General features: G+C 39.4%; 1 long non-coding RNA gene across 1 annotated transcript; it reads right to left on the reverse strand.

The window, feature by feature from the left end:
• Positions 1 to 2,999: 2,999 nt before the first annotated feature.
• LOC129621409 (uncharacterized) lies at positions 3,000 to 6,935 on the reverse strand. The gene is made up of 3 exons (XR_008699331.1): positions 6,727 to 6,935; positions 6,493 to 6,627; positions 3,000 to 3,117 (listed from the first exon to the last, which is right to left on the reverse strand). It is a non-coding gene; the product is annotated as an uncharacterized LOC129621409 (long non-coding RNA).
• Positions 6,936 to 20,820: the final 13,885 nt, after the last annotated feature.

Below are 20,820 nucleotides of genomic sequence, written 5' to 3' on the forward strand. Positions count from 1 at the left end.
CTCACTCCAGTGTTCTTGCCTGGAGAATCCCAGGGACGGGGGAGCCTGGTGGGCTGCTGTCTATGGGGTCACACAGAGTCGGACACGACTGAAGCGATTTAGCAGCAGCAGTCTTTTAAAAAATGCTTTATTAGTCATTTTAAAAAACAAATGTGTTGATAAATTTGCCATTGTATAAGGGAGATATGACAGACTAGAAGTAGGAAAGAGTCCAGTTTTGGAGCTGGACTCATTCGTATTTGAACTCAGACTCTGTCGTAGGCTGTGTGATATTGGTCAAGTTACTTAACCTCTCTGAACTTCTAATTTAATACCTGCCCTGCAGGAACTTGATTAAGACTCATGGAGAGTCTATGTAGAGGGTCTGGGAGATCGGTCACACTGCCTAGTAGTCTGCGGTAACAGCAGAGAGGTAATGAGCGCTCACAATGCTGCAGGTAATGCCCTCAGCACATTAGCTCACTTGACACAGAACCAGGTCTTCATGGCCTCATTCCCTCTGCCACTCTCCCCTCCAACCTCCCATCCAGAGGCCTTTCTAAGGAAACTCCTGGCAGAGCAGAACTTGGGCCTTACCCCACCTCCTTAAGAACTGATACCTGTCTGAGGCCTCACCTGGGCTCTACAGCTGCAGCCGCAGGAAGCATAAGTGGCCAGGGGATATGGCCAGGCCTCGTTGCTGATCCTGACACAGACTCAGGGCTAGCAGGTGAGCCCAGTCACCTCTCAGGGGAGTCCTGCCTGAAGTGGATGAAGTTGCATTATGAACCAGGGCCTATGGCTGGTCAAGGCTCCTCAGAAAGCCCAGCCCACCCCCCTGGCACCTTTCTATTTGCACATGGAGTGGCTTTTGCCCATCACCTCTGAGGGCTGGGAAGACTGTGAGTGCAGGGCAGAGCCGTGAAGCCCTACAAAGCACACAGCAGGGAGCACTGAGTAGGGCATCCAGGCTAGGCCCTGCGGTGAAGTATTCACTCACCTCCTGGGAGGGACCCAGTACAGCTGGAAGGGCTCAGGCCGGAAGTGCTGAATGGAAGGACTAAGTTGGTGATGCAGACCTGGGCCTAGAACCAGCTGGGGAGTGAGGATTGTTGCCATGTTGTCCCAGAGAAGCCAGGTGCCTGGTTGCCAAGGAACATCTGTGTTGGAATTGTATATGCAGGCCCAACAGAGCCAAATTCCTTAAAAGCAGTTTCTTTCTGCCCAGATGGCTTCAGAAGCCTTGACAGAAGGGTGCTGTGTGTGTGTGTGGAGGTGGGTGGCATTCTCAATCTGAGCCTCTCCTTCTTTTTTAGGACTTTGTCCCTTAGTGACTCTTCCCAAGTTAAATTGTACTTCTCACGTTTCTCAAGCACTTAACTAGGAAGGAGAGAAGATGGACTGTCAGCGAGGGAAATGTGTTGGAGATCATCCAGGATCACTTAGGTGTAGCATTCCACAGTGACTCTCACTCCCAAATATCCACAGGCAAGGAGGGATGGATACATGAAATGCATAAATATTCCCCGCACCTGGGTTTAAGCCAGAGCTGCCCCTCCCCCTGGCCTGACCCATTGCTACACAGTGCTAACCCCAAAGAGACAGGGTTTATTCAATGCCCACTCAGAAACCTGAGAGTCTTGACCGCCTAAGGACATACAGATGGTGACTAGTAAGATGACAACTCTCTTTCCTGCCAAAGGCCTGTTTTTTTCTGGGAAGTTGAGACCTAGTAAAGTGTTCTTACATGTGAACAAAGGGAGAAAAGAGGCTATCCAGGGTGGTGGCCTGGTTCTAATCAAAGGTGTTCACCAGAACTGTCTGCGGAGACTTGACAAAATAAAGAGGTCGAGGCCCCACCCCATACCAACTAGATTAGAATGTCTAAACATTCCCTGAGTATTTCTGATGGGCTGCTCAATTAAGGACCATGTTGTAGAGGAATATTAGATTATTCAATCCCCCTGAATAATATTAGACTATTCAGTCCTCCTGAATAATCTGATATGGGCTGTATTTCTCAGGAAGCTAGTTTTTCACTGATAGTTTATCTTCTAACAGAGCTGATAAGGCTAGGGCCATGTGTTCTGGAACCCAAGCACCTCCCACTTCCACCACATTCTTTGGGCAAATTACTTAACCATTCCACTCTTCAGTTTCCTCATCTGTAAAATGGAACTAACAATAATGTCTCCTGCAGATGGTTATTGTGAAGGCTGAGGTAATACATATCATTACCTAGGGTTCTGCAAATGATAATCAGCCTACCCTGAAGGACACTAGCTATTGTAATTATTAACACGTTTGACATGATAGTTTCAGGTGTAGGATAGCATTGTTATTTCTGGGAGCCTCTGCAAGAGGTAGTTCAGTTCAGTTCAGTCACTCAGTCGTCCGACTCTTTGCGACCCCATGAACCACAGCATGACAAGCCTCCCTGTCCATCACCAGCTCCTGGAGTCCACCCAAACCCATGTCCATCGAGTTGGTGATGCCATCCAACCATCTCATCCTCTGTCATCCCCTTCTTCTCCTGCCCTCAATCTTTCCCAGCATCAGGGTCTTTTCCAATGAGTCAGCTCTTCGCATCAGGTGGCCAAAGTATTGGAGTTTCAGCTTCAACATCAGTCCAGACTGGCATGCTATTTGTTTTTCTCCAACAAAAGTCCATTGGTTATCATCTTTAGAAATTCTTTTTAGCTGGAAAAGGAAGGCACATTCATGCAAATTGGTTCAGGTTCACAGGTGCAGACTGATCTGTAAATTAGCCTTGGCTAAAAATAAACCAGCTTGATCATTTCTGTTTCCAGCAATAGAGTAAATTAGATAGCCAGAATAATTTTCCCACCCCACCCCCCCCAAAAACTGAAGTATTGAATAAAGTATATTTTTAAAAAATCTTTAAAAATGCCTCTCTGAGCTGACATGGAGGTAAGAAATCCTCTTAGCTCCCAAACAAACTGAAACCAAGAACTCAGAGAGGTAAATGAATTCCAAAGCTTGCCTCCACCCTGGAAGTTTCTGCCAGATGCCGGCACCTTGGTCTTCTGTTTTGGAGGTTGATGGGGATGGGATGGAGGATTTTAAGTCCAGAGCTTGATCAAAGTAGGGTGCATCATAAGAGATCCTTAAATAAAGCTGGAATCCCAAAAGATTACAAATGTTTTATGGTGAACACAGAAAGAGAAGCAAGAAAAGTTATTGGTCTCAACCACGATAATCACTTGGACCAGACATAAACTGACTCTCTCTTGTATATGCAATTCACATTCATTCCACATGTGTGGCCCTAAATATCTAGGTGTAAACATTTAACATGTTCTCAGTTTGGTAATACCTGACATGACCAGCTGCATAAACACAAATATATTCTGGAGGAATTCTGCTGTAACTCAGTTCTCTCAGAATTTCCATAGACAATATCCAAGGAGAATGATCAGCTTATAGTTAAAACAAACAAACAAACTCAAAAACACACAAGGAAACAAAGTATTATGATTGACAGAACTAGCAAAAAATAGAAATAATAATAAACAAACATATACTAGAAGTAGATCAGCCAGAGCATTAGATGTTAGATTTACTGAACACAAGTAAAATAACTATGCAAAATATGAACAAGCCTTGAAAATTTGAACAAGAAGCAAATAGACTTGAAAAAGAACCAACCAAGCATAACTTCTAACCCTTAACTTAAATCTAAATAAATCTTAACATATAACATGATTAAAATGTCCTATTTTCAGGGAAAAAAATATTAGGAGTAAAATACCACACAACATAAGCACTGAATTAGGTGGGCAGATAATTGGAATTAAGGAAAAAAATTAAGGACCTTGACTTTTTCAGGAGGGGGTTAAACTATTAATTATAGAATTATTAAATTGTTAGAAATGCATTTTATAATTTTTGGGGCAAACCACAAAAAGGATATGGATATGATAAATTGTAAACGAATAAAAGACAAATGAAATGCAAACAGCAATCATGCTTAATTCAGAAGATGTGGGGTATGGAGAAGAATAAAGAGAAACAAATATATACACACAGTAGGATGATAGAAATAAACTCAAATATATCAGTAATTACTATGAATACAACAGACTTATGTCCTGAGTTAATAGACAAAAATCAATACCTCGGATAAAGAAATACAACCTAGCATATGCTATTTACATGAGATGCTTTTTAAACCTAAGGATATAGAAATATTGAAAGTTAAAGGATGAAAAGAGATACAATACGCAATTACTGATCAAAAGAAAAATGGAAAAATAATATCAGAAAAAAATAGACACTTCTCTGGTGGTCCAATGGCTAAGAATCCACCTTCTAATGCAGATGACACAGGTTCAATCCCTGGCTGGGGAACTAAAGATCCCATATGACACACACATGCCACAACTATGCAGCCAAAATATTTTTTAAAAAAAGAAAAAAAAGCAGACTTTAAGCCAAACAGTTTTATGAGCAATGTCACCATATAATGGTAAAAGGCTTAATTTTGCCCAAATATATAATAATTCTAAACTTGTAAGACATAGGTATATGTCTTATATATATACATCATACATAGCTATATGTAGATGTATATGACATATATGAAATACCATCTCATATATATTAGTAATAAGATATGTATTTAAAATGTATATAATATATATTACATATATACACATGGAGTCTCAAAATACATATAGCAAACAAATGAGAAACAATACAAATGGAAGCCAGACAGATCTATTGCACTAGAAGGAGATCTTAACACATTTGTATCAAAAATTAACAAACTAAACAGTAAGAGAGAAAGAAAGAAAGTGAAGTCGCTCAGTCGTGTGCAACTCTTTGCGACCCTGTGGACTGTCGCCTACCAGGCCCCTCCATCCATGGGATTCTCCAGGCGAGAATACTGGAGTGGGTTGCCATTTCCTTCTCCAGGGGATCTTCCCAACCCAGGGATCGAACCTGGGTCTCCCACATTGCAGGCAGATGGTTTACCCTCTGAGCCACCAGGGAAGCTAAACAGTAAGAACTAAACTAAAAAATCAGTAAAGATACAGAGGATTTAAAGTACACATTAATAAACTTGATAAAACGGGCAAATGGAGAACATTGGACTCTGCAGTTGGAGATTATTTCTTCTTTTTAAGCACTCATGGAATTTCCTATGAATAAATTTCAAATGTAATTAAGTTAGAAATAATAACAAAACATAATGAGAAACATCCTTATATTTAGCAATGAAAAGCACACTTTAAACAACTCATAGATCAAAGAAACTGTCTAATGGAAATTTACATACATGGAACTGAATATGATGTTTTAAAACTTCTGGAATGCAGTTAAAGCAAACTAAAAATGGAAGAGGCATTTGTTAATCTGGAAAAGAACCTCTTAAAAACCTACAGCAAACATCATTATTAATCGTCAAAAATTTAAATTCAAGGGATAAGGCAGAGATGGCCCCTTCTAATACTCCTTTTCAACAATGTATAGGAGTTCATAGCTAGGGTAGTAAAACAAAAAAAAAGAAATGAAAAGTCTAAAAATTGGAAAGGAAGAAACAAATGTCACTATTTGTAGAAGTAGAAATTCCAAAATATATATGAATTATTAGGGCTATTAAGAGTTCAACAAGATATCTGCAAATAAAATTAATGTAAAAATTAATTGTATTTCAATATACCAGCAGTAATTAGAAACTACAAATTTAAGATATCACTTACATTAGCAATAAAAAATTAAGTGCTTAGTAAATACATTTATAAAAGAGACGGAAGTAGAGCTAAAGCTCTAAAACTTTACTGAAAGATTTTAGTCATAAAACCATGCAGATATACACCATGTGTACCACTGGAATTTCACTAAATCTATAGATCAAAAAATGAACGAGTTTACAATTTCATTTTTTGATCTATAGATTTAGTGAAATTCCAGTAGGAGTTTTTATTTGCTTATTTTTTGGTAGAACTTGGCTAGAAGATTCTTAACTTTACACAGAAATTTAAAGGCCAAGGATAGTCAAACAATCCTGAAGAAGCTGCAGAAGTTGATAGGCCCTATTACAGATCAAAACTTCTATAAATTGTTGCAAATTCAACTATGTTCAACTTAAGAACTTTGTTATTAGAAGATACATTTAAGATAGTGAACAAATGATACAATAGATAGAGATTTGCAATATATAGCTTCAAGTGTATATAACTACAGAATATATAACAATTCTTATGAAGCAATAAAAACAAAACAAATGACAAAATAGTAGGCAAAGGCATTTTACAGAAGAACACACATATGACTCACAATCATATGGAAAGATGCCCAATCTCATTATTTACCAGAGAATTACAAATTCAAACTGCAATGATAAGCCATTTTATACTAATAAATTAGCAACAACAAAGTTGATAATTTAGAGTGTTGAGGTTGTTTGCGAGGAGCTCATTAACTGCTAGTGGGAATATAAATTGGTACAATCACTTTGACTAACAGGATAGCATTACTTAGTATTACCTGGTAAACCTGAGCATCCACACACTCTATGTCCAGCAATTCCACTCCTAGCTGAAGAAACTCTTACACATGTGTGCCAGGAGACATGCAAGAGTGTTCATAGCTGCATTGATAGTGATTCCAAACTGGAAACAACTCAAATGCCCATCAACAGAAGAATGAATACATACATTCTGATTTATTTGATTCAATATATTAAGAAATAGGAGACAGCAGTGAAAATGAATGCCTTACTCAAGAGCTGCCCTCAAAAGCATGAAGGAATCTTAAAAACATAAAATTGAGCACAAGATGCAAGTCACAGATCAACTCCTAACAGTATGACTGGATTGATATAAATGTCAAAAAGCAAATTTAATTAGTCTATTTTTTTAGAGACACATTCATGGGTGACAAGAAAAGAGAGAACCATTAACACAAAATCAGCCTAGTAAGGTCAGCAGGGGAAGAAGGAGGAAGTGATGTGGAGGAGTCCAGTGGGAATTTTAAGGTATGTAAGATTCTATACCTGCTTCTGTGCATGCTCAGTCTCTCAGTTGTGTCTAGCTTTTTGTGACCCCATGGACAGTAGCCCGCCAGGCTCCTCTGTCCATGGGATTTCCCAGGCAAGAATACTGGAGTGGGTTGCCATTTCCTACTCCAGGGGACCTTCCCGACCCAGGGATCGAACCTGCATCTCTCCTGCATTGGCAGGCGGATTCTTTACCACTGAGCCGGAAGATTCTATTTCTATTCCCGAATGGTGGGCTGTCCTCTCTGGGGTCGCACAGAGTCGGACACGACTGAAGCAACTTAGCAGTAGCAGCAGCAGCAATGGTGAATATGTTACTGAGCCTTTCAAGTTGGGTCCCAACTATGATTCTCCTGCCTGGTGTCATTCGCGCCAACAGAATGACATCCAGTTCAGTTCAGAAGCAGAATAAAGGTTTACGCTTTGATCCAAGAATCGAGGGGTGCAAGCTCATGCTCTACATCAGGGGTCCCAAACATTTTTGGCACCAGGGACTGGTTTGTGGAAGATAATTTTTTCCACAGCGTGTGTGTCGGGGGAGGGAATGGTTTGGGGATGATTCCAGCTCATTGTATTTATTATGCACTTTATTTCTATTACTGTTACATCATCTCCACCTCAGATCATCAGGCATTACATCCTGGAGGTTGGGGACCCCCTGCTGTATAGCACAAGTCCCACCTGAAAGGCCAGGTGTCTCTGAGGTGGGTGAAGATAGGCGAGGGTGGAGTTCTCTGGGCTGGGCGCAGCTGTGCTGCTCAGGGCTCAGATTGCGACTGTTGGCAGCGTTGCTGCCCGGGATGCTGCGGCCATCTTGAATTAAGGCACCGTGCTTGGCGCTTCTGCACAGAGCTGGGGAGCTCGGGTGTCCGCTGGGCCATTTCCCAGAAGGATCTCTGGTCTGAAGGGCCAGGTGCGGGGCTTGTGTATGAGCAAGTGAAACCAGACTGAGCACCAAAGAAGGACGGTTAGATTTTGTTCTACCACTCTGATTTTATTTTTATTTCCTGGGAATTGTTAATGGACTTTGCCAAAGACAAATACACAGGTGTTCGTGTTGTTAGTGGTTTCTAAACGTTTTATATATGCCCTTCTGCACAGATCTTATCTGTGCAGTGGGATAGGTTGTATGGTATGAGCAGCCTGGAGTAGACTAGACAGATTTCCAGGATTGTAGACTTAGTCATTCCATCCTCAAAGTTTGTCCTGTTTTTTGACGCCAGCCTCTGACCTGCGGAGCAGAGCTGTAGGTAAGCTTCTTATACCCTTCTGTGTGTATAACATAGTTCATAGTTAAAGCAAGGCAAAAAAACCCCAACTTCAGCAGATAAAATTGAGATTGTCAGCTGAAAAAAATTGTAGGGCGTAGGTAAAGAATAGCCAGGCTCAGTGTCTCCCACAAGGCAGCGGCCTCTCCCGGGTCCACTTTGAAACTCCCTGGCTCTGCCTGACCCTTCTTACCCTGGCAAGGGAAAGGAAACGGCCTCTCCCCTCTCTCTCCTGTGTTAATGAGATTGCAAGTCTGGGTCAACTGCTTTGTCCAAGGTCACACAATTACTGAAGGTTCCAGGTCCACCGTTCATTTCATATATTATTATGTAGTGTTTTATTTTATCCTTCCCGGGAGGGCTTCAGAGGAGAGCATGTTAAAAGGCTACAGTAATTAGCCTCACATTGTAATACCCTTGACTCCAGGCAAGCTCCTGTAGCAGAGGGGGAGATGTTTGGTTCAGCTTTTCTGGGATGGGTCTGAGACTCTGGCTGGAAAGAAGGAGAGAAGTTCCCAAAGATGCCCACGGTCTGTGTGGGGGCTGCTTTGGGTCATTGTTGTTCACAGTGGTATTTGAGAAATCACTATTGACCTCAAGGAGGGCAAAGCATTAGATCTCATCTGTGCAGTGGGGTAGGTTGTATTGTATGAGCAACCTGGAGTAGACTGGATTTCTAGGATTGTAGAATTACTCATTCTGTCCTCAGAGTTTGTCCTGGTTTTTGATGTCAGCCTCTGACCTGCAGAGCAGAGCTGTAGGTGAGCAGGTGAGAGTTGTAGGGGAGCAGATGATAGCTGCAGGTATGTTGCAGTTGAACAGGTAAGAGCTGTAGGTGAATGGAGGCTCCTTTCACTGAAGTAGGATGGGCCCCTTGTCCAAGGAGCCTCTTTTCAATACCCCAAGACTCTATCCTCCAGTCTCTGCAGCTATTTTAGGGAAACAATCTTGTAATCCCTTCTAAAAAGTAGTTCCTTTCTGTTAAAAAATGTGTAAAGTAGTGAAAGGTACAGAATGTGACCTCAGTAGGCCTTGGACATTGCTGGGGGTTACCAGGCTGGTTAATGATGAGGCTTCAGGACAGTAAGTTCTTTGTTGTCTGCAGTGGATAGGGTGGTGGGATTGCTTTTCCTTAACTACCATTCTGGTGATCCACACCCAGCCGAAGATTGTTCTCTCTTTCGGTTGATTATCAAGATTCTCACTTGAGAACTTGACAGTAATTTAAAGATCAGGAAGGCAGGAAGAGAAAGTTGTACAGTACCTACATTTTCCCTTAACAAAATCTTGTAGAGGTTTGCTTAGGCCCTGTTGGCTTCTTGACCTCTGCTACCCCTAGCCCAGAGCTGCCATCTGGACGTTCCCCCAGTGGAGGCACAAGCCTGGGAACCCTGGACCACCTGCTGCACTTACCTTGCAAGGCCTATTGCCTTGGCCTATGAACATTTATTTCAGGTTTTTCCTTTCTGCTGATTAGCAAGGGAAGGTGTCATCATAGCCTTAATAATAAACCAGTCAACATTAGAGGAGTATTTGGGCTTTGTAGAAGACTTGTTCAACCTCAAAAGACAAAGGGAGAACTGTACACTTAAACATGGTTAAGGGAGTATGTTTTATGTTTAGGAATCCAAATGTATTACAAGGTATGTACAGTTTTATGTGTCAGGCTAGGCTACAGTCGCTGGTTATTCAAACACTAATGTAGATATGGTTGTGAAGGTATTCTGCAGATGTGATTAAAGTCCATAATCAGTTTTCTTTAAATGAGTATGATTATCCTAGATAATCTGGGTGAGCTTGATTGAATCAGTTGAAAAGCCTTAAGATCAAAGGATGCTCTGAAGCAGAAGAAATTCTGCCTGTAGACAGCAGCTCAGGCCCTTCCTAAGAGTCTCTCTAGTCTGCCCTTCCTGGTGGCTGCCCTGTTGACTTCAGGTGTACCTAGTTATGAGCTGAATTGTGGTGGTGGTGGTTTAGTCGTTAAGTTGTGTCCGACTCTTGAGATCCCACGGACTGTAGCCTGGTTCCTCTGTCCATAGTATTCTCCAGGCAAGAATACTGGAGTGGGTTGCCATTTCCTTCTCCAATTGTGACTACCTCCAAAATGCAGTTCTCACCCTCCATAACTGTTAATGTGCACTTTTCGGAAATAGGATCTTTGTAGATGATCAACTTAAGACAAGGTCGTTAGGGTGGGCCCTAATCCAATATTATTGTGTCTTTATCAGGGGTGAAATTTGGACACAAAGACATGCATAGAGGAAAGATGACCTGCAGAATCAGGGAGAGGGAAGGACCGATATATACGTGTCCACCTCCACATCCTACTGTGACTGTTTCTCTGTTAAAACACTGATGCACCAAATCAGGAGGGGTATGGCAATATCCCCTGCAGGAGGAAATGGAAAACCCACTCCAGTATTCTTGCCTGGAGAGTCCCATGGACAGAGGAGCCTGGCGGGCTGCAGTCCATAGGGTTGCAAAGAGTCGGACATGACTGAAGTGACTTAGTGTGCATACCACTTTTGGATTGATCCTGGAACAGAAGGAGGATAATAGTGGGAAAACTGGTGAAACCCAAGTAAAGCCTGGAATTGAGTTAATGTACAACTGTTGATTTCTTAGTTTTGCTGAATGTATCCTGATTATATAGGATTTTAGCAATGGAGGAAGCTGTGCAATGTTACAAGGGAACTCTGTACTATCTTTGCAACTTTCCTGTTAATTAAACATTATTCCAAAATAAAACATTTACTTTTTAAAAAGTAGCCCAGATCCAATATTTACCAGCTGTATGACCTCAGGAAACTTATTTAGTCTTTCGGTTTAGCTTTTTTTTTTGGTAAAATGGGGGTTAATAATACAACTGCTCATAAGATTGTCTTAAGGATTAAATGAGCTAAAACAAAACCACATAGATTGCTTAGAACAGAGCCTGGTACAAGTAAGTGCTTAATAAGGGTTAGCTCTAATTATAATATTTTTGTTTTATTTTATACACAACTTGCTCATTGTGTGGTAATCACATAGATAAGTGTTCTTCTAAATTGAAGGTAGGCTTGTAAAAGATTACCCATTGGAGGATAAGAAGAAAAAGTAGAACTTCTGTTTACTTGCTGGATTTACTTCATTCTTTTAAGGAGTTTTGATCTGTATATGTGCTATAATGCATATCTTAATTCAATATCAGTATAACATATGTCTTTTTTATTGATAGAGTAGATGATCAAAAGGGCCTAGGGACCAGTACTGTGCTCTTAAGGCAGTATACACACTTGCAGCCTTGTGACCTTCTTGGGCTCAAAGACATAGCCACTTAGGCACATTAATTTTGTGTTAAGCCCTAATCCCTAAACCATTTAAATCTGCTTGAAAATAATACTTAACTCAGAAGGCTGAAAATGTTGAGATTGACTCAATATGTATTTACGACTCAGTGTTTCTTCTGCCTGTATTACTTCAATTTGTTCTAATACTGGGCAAAATCTCTTCACTTGCCTTTTTTTTCCCTTATAATTTGGTCTTTTAAAAAAAGATTTATTTATGTATTTATTTACTCATTTTTGGCTGTGCTTTGTTGCTGCACACGAGCTTTCTGTAGTGGTGGTGAGCCGGGGCTACTCTTCATTGCTGTGCCGAGCTTCTCATGTGGTGGCTTCTCTTGTTGCTGAGCACGGGCTCTAGGCGCGTGGGCTTCAGTAGTTGCGGCTTGTGGGCTCTAGACCGTGGGCTCCATAGTTGTGGCACACGGATTTTAGTTGCTCCCTGGTATGTGTGACCAGGATGATCAAACTTGTGTCCCTGGCATTGGCAGACGGATTCTTTTTTTTTTTGTAGGTACTGTAAATCCGCTTTATTTTCTCCAACAGTAGGTGTTTGGTGTCAATGTACTTTTTTTTCTTTTCCTTTCTTTCTTTTCTCAGTCCTTTTTTTTTTTAATTTGTTTATTTTAATTGGAGGCTAATTACTTTACAATATTGTAGTGGATTTTGCCATACAGTGACATGAATCAGCCATGGGTGTACATGTTTCCCATCCTGAACCCCCCTCCCACCTCCCTCCCCATCCCATCCCTCAGGGTCATCCCAGTGCACCAGCCCTGAGCACCTTCTCTCATGCATCAAACCTGGACTGGTGATCTGTTTCACATATGATAATATACATGTTTCAGTGCTATTCTCTCAAATCATCCCACCCTTGCCTTCTCCCACAAAGTCCAAAAGACTGTCCTATACATCTGTGTCTCTTTCGCTGTCTCACATATAGGGTCATCGTTACCATCTTTCTAAATTCCATATACATGCATTGTTATTACTGTACTGGTGTTTTTCTTTCTGGCTTACTTCACTCTGTATAATAGGCTCCAATTTCATCAACCTCATTAGAACTGATTCAAATGTATTCTTTTTAATGGCTGAGTAATACTCCATTGTGTATCTGTACCACAGTTTTGTTATCCATTCATCTGCTGATGGACATCTAGGTTGCTTCCATGTCCTGGCTATTATAAACAGTGCTGCGATGAACACTGGGGTACACGTGTCTCTTTCAATTCTGGTTTCCTTGGTGTGTATGCCCAGCAGTGGGATTGCTGGGTCATATGGCAGTTCTATTTCCAATTTTTTAGGAATCTCCACTGTTCTGCATAGTGGCTGTACTAGTTTGCATTCCCACCAACAGTGTAAGAGGGTTCCCTTTTCTCCACACCCTCTCCAGCATTTATTGTTTGTAGACTTTTTGGATAGTAGCCATTCTGACTGGTGTGAGATGGTACCTCATTGTGGTTTTGATTTGCATTTCTCTGATAATGAGTGATGTTGAGCATCTTTTCATGTGTTTGTTAGCCATCTGTATGTCTTCTTTGGAGAAATGTCTGTTTAGTTCTTTGGCCCATTTTTTGACTGGGTCATTTATTTTTATGGAATTGAGCTGCAGGAATTGCTTGTATATTTTTGAGATTATTTCTTTGTCAGTTGCTTCATTTGTTATTATTTTCTCCCATTCTGAAGGCTGGGCAGACAGATTTTTAACCACTAGACCACCAGCGAAGCCCTCCACTTACTTCTGAGAATTTAAATTTTCCCTCTGGCTTCCACCACACTTTATTTGTTGCCTCACATAATAGCCTTTTCAAGTTATTTCAGGAACAGGAGATTTATAAATCTAGAGTGTTTTGGTTGGTTCTAGGTGGTGATTCGTGTAGCAAGATAGAATGATTTTTTTGTTTTAGGCATGGGGCAATGTAACTGACATTAATTTTTAGTTTTGTATGCATTCACTTATTCGCATTCATTCACAATAGTTTCTTCAAATTTTGCTTAAAAGTTCTTAGAGACAGTTTTTTAGATTCAAATCCTGTTGGTTTTCAGAACCTGGGTTCAAATTCCACCACTAACCAGATGTGTGTCCTTGGACAGTTTTTTTCTTTTAACTGCTTCATATCCATTTCTTTATTTGAAAGATGGAATATTTACCTTGCAGGGTTATGTAAGGAATAGTGATATATATGTGAAGCACTTGCACATGTTTGGGTTATGGTAGGTGCTTAACAAATAGATACTTTTACTATTATTGTTGGTATTTTATTACTATTGTGCCAACCACTAGGATAGACCTAGGAAAACAAAGACAGCTAAGGAAAATAAAATTCCTTTGCCTGTAAGGAAAATACACATACACACACCTAGAAATATTATTAATACAATTGATGCACTCAGTATAAAAGTAAAATGCTAATACCAAAAGCAAGCATTCAATGAAAAGCAACATCTCCTGGCCTACTTCACCCGAGCCCTAGTCCCTTTCTTCTAAGACAAACTTTATTAGCTGTTTCTTTTTCCTTCTTCTGTGATTCAGTCTGAAATTCAAAACAATAAGCTTATATTGCTGTTGCCTAGTTTTATCAGCTTTATAACATTCTATTGACTCCTTGTTATAATAGATGAGGATTTAAGTCATGTCCCTGTACATCCCTAACCTCTTCCCTTCCTGATGTTTGATAATTATATTATTTTCTAAAATTCCTCTATAGCTAATATTTTAAACTTTATGGTTAAATCTCTATTTCTTATTCTATCACCTTCAGTGAGAATTTTAGTCCCCTTAAGGTTATCACTCTCTCTCTTTAATCTCTTATCTTCTGTAAGAAGCAGCCCAATTCTCTAAAGCGCAAATTAATGAATAACAAATTTGCTGAATCGACCAAATTTAGGATTTTGGCATTTCAAAGTGATGTGATTCATCTGGATTCCTCCCCAGCAATTTCATTTGAATTAATCTGGAACCCTTTTTGTCAGCTGTACATTGCTCTTATGTTATCAACATTCGTAAGATTTGCATTCTGTTCTGCAATTGTAATAAGGGCTTCCCTGCTTTCTCTATGGTTGATCTTAAAAGTTATAATTCACAAAGAAGGCCTTCACATTATTATGATTCCTAATTATTGCCCACTGCAGGGAGGGGGAGTATCCTTGGGTTATATATTCCAATCTAAGGGTCCTTTGTCAGGTTACTTGAAAGGAAGGAGTCACAATAACATCAAAGTCAAAAGGCTTTTCTTTTCTTTCACTCTGTTGGTTACTTAAAATCATGTAACTTTACTTTGCTCTGATGTGGATCACTACCTTCTTAAACAGGCTTTGTTCTTCCTGCCATTTCTCATCTTTTATCTTTCTTTTTTCTTCCTCCCACCCTCTCTTCTTTTCTTTCTGACCAAAAGAAGAGTGTGACTTTCCCAGAGCCTCAAGTTTAGTAAGCCTTTCAGGTATAGTAACTCTTAAAGAGCCCCTGTCTTTCTCCAGGTCTTAGGCTCCCTGACCTGAGTTAGGACCTGTCTCTGTCTTCTGTACAGCTGTCCTGGGACTTTTCTATACAACCTTCCAGATCCACATCTTTGTCTTTCTGGAGTATGTTCTTTAGTAACTTCTTAAAGTCAGAAGTAGTTTTTGAGGTCTTGTTTGTCCAAAAATGTTTTTGTTTAGGTAAGTCACATTTGATTGATAGCTTGGCTGAGTATACAACTCTACCTTAAAAATTCATTTCCCTCCAGTTTTATTCTGACATCCAGTATTGCTCATGAGATACCAATGTCAGAGTGTTTCTTGTTTTTTGTAGGTACTCTGTACCCCCACCGCCCACAAAACACCATGGAGGCTTTTTATATTTCTTTAGTCTTGAATTCGTATGTCTGGTTGTAGATCTTTCAGAAGTTTTATTGAGCTGGGAAAAGTCATTGTCTGATGACTTAAAACTTTCATTTGGGGGAAATTTTTTCTATTATTTTTGATAAAATCCTTCTTTCCATTTTCTTTAGACTTTTTTTTTTTTATAACACCAATTAGTTGGATAGTAAGCCTACTAGATCTTTAAATACTCTTTCTATGTCTCATATTTTCTGTCATATTTCTTATCTATTTGGGTTTTGGCTTTCTAATGTAAAAGACTTACTTTTAGTTTATTTTTAGCCCTACTATTAAATTTTTAAACTTTTTATAATTTCAAACCTTGTTTTTTGACTCTTGCTAAATGGTAACAAACTTTTATATACATAAGAATAACATAGAACAAAACCCTGAGTTTATATATGTACACATAATTCATATATTTGCATTAAAATTTTATGTATATAAAATTTATATATAATAAATATATTTTAATATTTCCCTTTAGGTATTAGACAGTTTGTCTTAATATTAACTTTCTTAATTGCTCATGATTTGATACTTTCTGTTCCTTGAATTATTTCTAATTCCTAAAATCAAGTTTTTTTAGTTTTATACTAGTTTTTCTTTCCTTCAAACTGTTGGTTTTCTTATACATATTCTGTCAATTCTTTATGCTCTCTGATGTGTGTTCATTATAGTCCCTTTCTGCCTGAGTTCTTGAGTCTACATTAGTTCTCAGCAAGGAAGAACTCTGATTCTCTCACATTTATCCTGCTTCATGAAGTAATTATGATGAAGGGGAAGACCTGAATGGTTTGAAAGTAACTGCAAGGCTGCTTTCAAAATTTTTCTTAAAGCCAATATATAAAACTTCACATGTTCAGACTACTCAAGAAAGTCTAGCTTGAATTACTCAGAGATGTTTTAAAATATGGTTTTATTATTTTCAATTTTTATAAAAAACCTTCATCTGAGCTAAGAAAATGCCACAGGTAAAACCCACTGAAGATTGAATAGATAAGAATATGTTCTATTTAAATGGTGGGTTTAACTCTCTCTAGTGTTTCATGTGGACAAATATGAGTTCCGTAGTCTTATAACATTTGCATTCATTACTGAATAGCCTCTTTAATATGAAGATAAAAACTTAAACTCTAGACTAAAACCTTAATCAGAATTTGAGTTAGTGAGAGTAAAAGTTGTCATGAACCTTGTCTTTTCAATGAGAAAATATGAAAGGGTCTATTTTTTTTTTTATCACATGTATATCATATAAATGGCTTGATATTTGTGGACTTATCAGTAGCAATAATAACACTCATTGCCAGATCCAAAAGGGAAATAATGTTATATGAATCTGTTTTACTTTAAAACCAGCACAAAAAATTTATGGAATCAGATTTCATTTTGGAATTGCTTTACTAGTGTCAGTAATTCCTATAATTTTTTTCATAAGAAACAATTTGGTCTGAGAACACCTACAGGTCTCTGGAACGTTTATCCCAGTACCTGACTTGAACAGGGTTCAATCCTGTTTAGCGAGCTAAGATCTCACATGCCTCATGACAAAACAAGCAAACAACAACAACAACAAAAAACCAGAACATGAACAACAGAAACAATGTTGTAACAAATTCAATAAAGACTTTAAAGATGGCTTACATAAAAAACTAAATAAATTCTACTCATTTTTGAGTCCCTAGATCAAAGTCAGCACCTGCATATAGCCTCCCTGGTCTCACAGCTATGACTCTCCCTGACAGTTGTAGGGCCCTGGGGTCCTAGACCTTTACATGGAGGGCCTCATTTCATCCTCACAACCTGTGAGGCAGAGACTGATCTCAAAGGACAAAACTAAGACTTACAAAGGTTCATTTGCCTGAGGATCTTGAGCTGTGAGCACTGGAACCAGGATAGGAACCCAGGGGTGCTGCGCTTATAGCCTAGGTTTTCCACCATTCTGGAATGCTCCAAGACCCTCAGTCATCACGTAACTGGTGTCTCTTGCACTGTAAAAGGCTTTAACACCCTGGTGGGTGGGAGAATGTCCGACTCACCCGTTTTCTCTGCTAGTTCTGGTATGAATGGCGTGTGAGGAGAAGGGAGATCTTCCCTGTGGAGGGCAGCACCATTTGTGACTGGGGCTCTGCTGTGGTCCTCTGGGAGGTAGGGTTTGTTCCTTCCCTCCTCCTCAGGTGTCCTGCATACTTCCCATCCCTTGCCGACTCCATCCTCTCTACTTCTCCCCACTCTTGCTTCCTGTCTGCTCAGCTGCCACAGAAGCAGAAGGTGGACTCTCTCAAAGACCCATCCTCTCTACTTCTCCCCACTCTTGCTTCCTGTCTGCTCAGCTGCCACAGAAGCAGAAGGTGGACTCTCTCAAAGACCCATCCTCTCTACTTCTCCCCACTCTTGCTTCCTTTCTGCTCAGCTGCCACAGAAGCAGAAGGTGGCTCTCTCAAAGACCCTACAGCCAGACCCTACAGCCCTCTGCTTCCATCCAAGGTGGTCTGAACTCCTTTCCACCTCCGAGTCTTTCCTTTTCTGGGCTGGAGTATTCGTCTTCTCCTTTTGTAGCACTATGACTTTGTCACACGCTGATGGGACATAAAACCCAGCCTTGATGCCATGGATGAGTACAACTAACTACTCTGATTTCTGCCTTGTTGATTGTGCCAGCACTCCCATCAATACTGTGTCTGGGCTCTGAATTGTGGGCTGCCTGGCAATTGATCCATTCCCTCCATTAATGCATAATTATTAAGATCGTATTATATGTGGGGTCCTGATGAGGCTGCAGTGAACAGAGTAATGTCCCTGTCTGTATGTATCCTTACATTCCAGCACAATGTCCTATAATTGGTTTGTGAGTGCCTCCTTGTCTCTTCACTTAGACTGTTAATTCCTTGCTGGCAGGAATCTTATTTTCTGGTCCTTTTGTGGCCTCTGCACAGCTTAATAAAGTGCCAGGTACAGCATAGAAACAGTAGCAGTCGATAATGTATTGTGAGCTATAAAACATCTTTAGTTTAAGAAGCATGTTTCATACATACAGTCATATTTTTAAACAGTATCCTTAGTAGGTAGGACAAAACTGAAGAATATTGGTTCTGAGTAGTTTAATGACATCACATATCTTAAAATACATATTCAGTAAATATTGTTCAGCGTTTATTAAATGAAAATAGGAGAAACTGCCTTTCCTGTTGTTCTCTGCAAAGCAAGGAATTTATATGTACCAAACCTTATATAAATGTTAGAAATGTTAATTTTTATACATGAATGTGTTTAAAAGAATAATGTGGGATAATGTGACTTATAATTAAAATAACAATAATAATGTGGCTTAGAATTTTTTTAAAAAATGTCCCCTGCTCTTCTTTACCCCGTATTATACATACTTCCCAGAAACAGTCAGTTTGAACTTTGCTTCTGTTCTTCTGCAGGAGAGGGAAATGTAAATAACTGTGAACAGAGGGAATATGGTAGTAGATTGTAAATGTGGCCACAAGTTCCTCTTCCCGTTATGTTCATCCCTTTACAATATGACTTTGCAACTTCTTCCATCAAGAGGCAAAGTATTTGCCCCACCTCTTGAATCTGGGTTGCCCTGGTATATTCTTTGTTTAATAGCATAAGACAGAAGTGATGTTTTTGCAAAATCTGAGTTTTTAATAGGTCTTGCAGCTTTCACTTTTGGCCTTTGGGATAAATTCTGTACTGAGATAGTCATTTAGGGAAGCCAACCTAGGCTATAGGGGTGAACTGAAGTATCCTAGTTGACAGCCGTCGTCAACAGCAAGATGTGCAAGTAAGGCCGCCTTGGACTGGGCTATCCAGCCCAGCCCAGCCATCTTTCTGGGAGAATGAAGCCCATGGGTGAGCCCAAGCAAAATCAGTAGAGGAAGGGCCCAGCAAATCCACAGAATTATGAGAAATAACAAATAGTTGTTGTTTTAAGGTACCTTGTTTCTTTCTCTGGTTTTGGGATTGTCCATTAATTTACTGCTATCACAAATGAAGATTTAGTTCATTACTTCATCCCCTTCCTGCCACACATCCTCATTTTATAGTTTTGACACTAGTCTTTGTTTCTCTGTTCACCACCTTTGCCACCTCAAAATAGTTAAGCCTACATTATTTGTTGCATGAATATCTATTGACTCCCCAATTTTTAAGATAAAAATATTGTTTCCTCCCTCCTTTTTACCTGTATCATCCCCTTTCACCTCCCAGTTTCTTAGGCTCTTCCTTTTCTTTTCCTTTCTAAAAAGTTTTTAATTGAGATATAATTATATGCAAAAATATCCAGAAATCATAGTGAAAAGTTTGACAAGTGAACACATCTCTGCAACCAGTACTTAGATCTAGAAATAGAATTTTATCACCACCTGGAAGTCCCACTTACTACTTTCTACCAAATGTAACTATTATTCTGACTTGTAAAACTTGTAGATAAGTTCAATCTCTTTTTAAATTTTGTATATACTTGTCTCTCAATTTGTTCCAGGACCCCCATGGAAACCAAAATAAGGAGATGCTTAAATCCCTTACAATCAGCCTTTTGTGTCCTCATGTTCAATACATGGTCAGCTGAATCTGTCATTGCAAAACCCACAGTCATAGAGGGCTGACTGTAAATGTAACTATTTAGTGTATTCTCCATTGTACCTGGCTTTCTGTTATTGTTCAGCATTCTGTTTGTGAAATTTATCCCTGTTGTTGGTGTTCTTATATGTCATTCCTTCTTGTTTTTGTGTGGTATTTATTACATGAAAATAATGTTGATGGGCACTTATGGTCGGTCTAATAGTTGGACATTGTGAGTGTTATAGTAAGCATTATTACGCATTTTTGATGAACTCATGTATACATCTATACTGGATATATGCCCAGAAGTGGTAATACTGGTCACAGAGTACATATGTGTTCAACTGTACTAGATAGTGCTGAACAGTTTTCCAAAGTAGTTGCACTAATTTGCACTCCTACCAACGGTGTAGGAGAGTTACTGTTACCCCACATTTTTGCCACTGTTTTGTATCATTTGACTTTTTTGTTGTAACCATTCTATTGGGTTGGTAGTCATGTAAGACTGGGTTTTTTTATTTTCATTTCTCTGAAGTTTTGAATTTTTTGATACCAGTGTAATGGGGTCATTTAAACTTTTCATATTCTATTTGCTTATTCTGACATAAAAAGAGCAGGGTTTTGGATCTTGGATCGAATGACCTTGCTAAATTTACTTAATAATTCTGAAATTACCTTTTGATGTTTTTAGACTTTTGTATATAAAACTATATCATCTGTGAATAAAGTAGAATTTTTTTCTTCCCAGTCCTTCCTTATGATTTCTTTTCTTTCCTTAAAACCAGCACAGTGACAA

The sequence above is a fragment of the Bubalus kerabau genome, chromosome 10 (assembly GCF_029407905.1).
Source record: "Bubalus kerabau isolate K-KA32 ecotype Philippines breed swamp buffalo chromosome 10, PCC_UOA_SB_1v2, whole genome shotgun sequence".
In the NCBI taxonomy this organism is placed as follows: domain Eukaryota; kingdom Metazoa; phylum Chordata; class Mammalia; order Artiodactyla; family Bovidae; genus Bubalus; species Bubalus kerabau.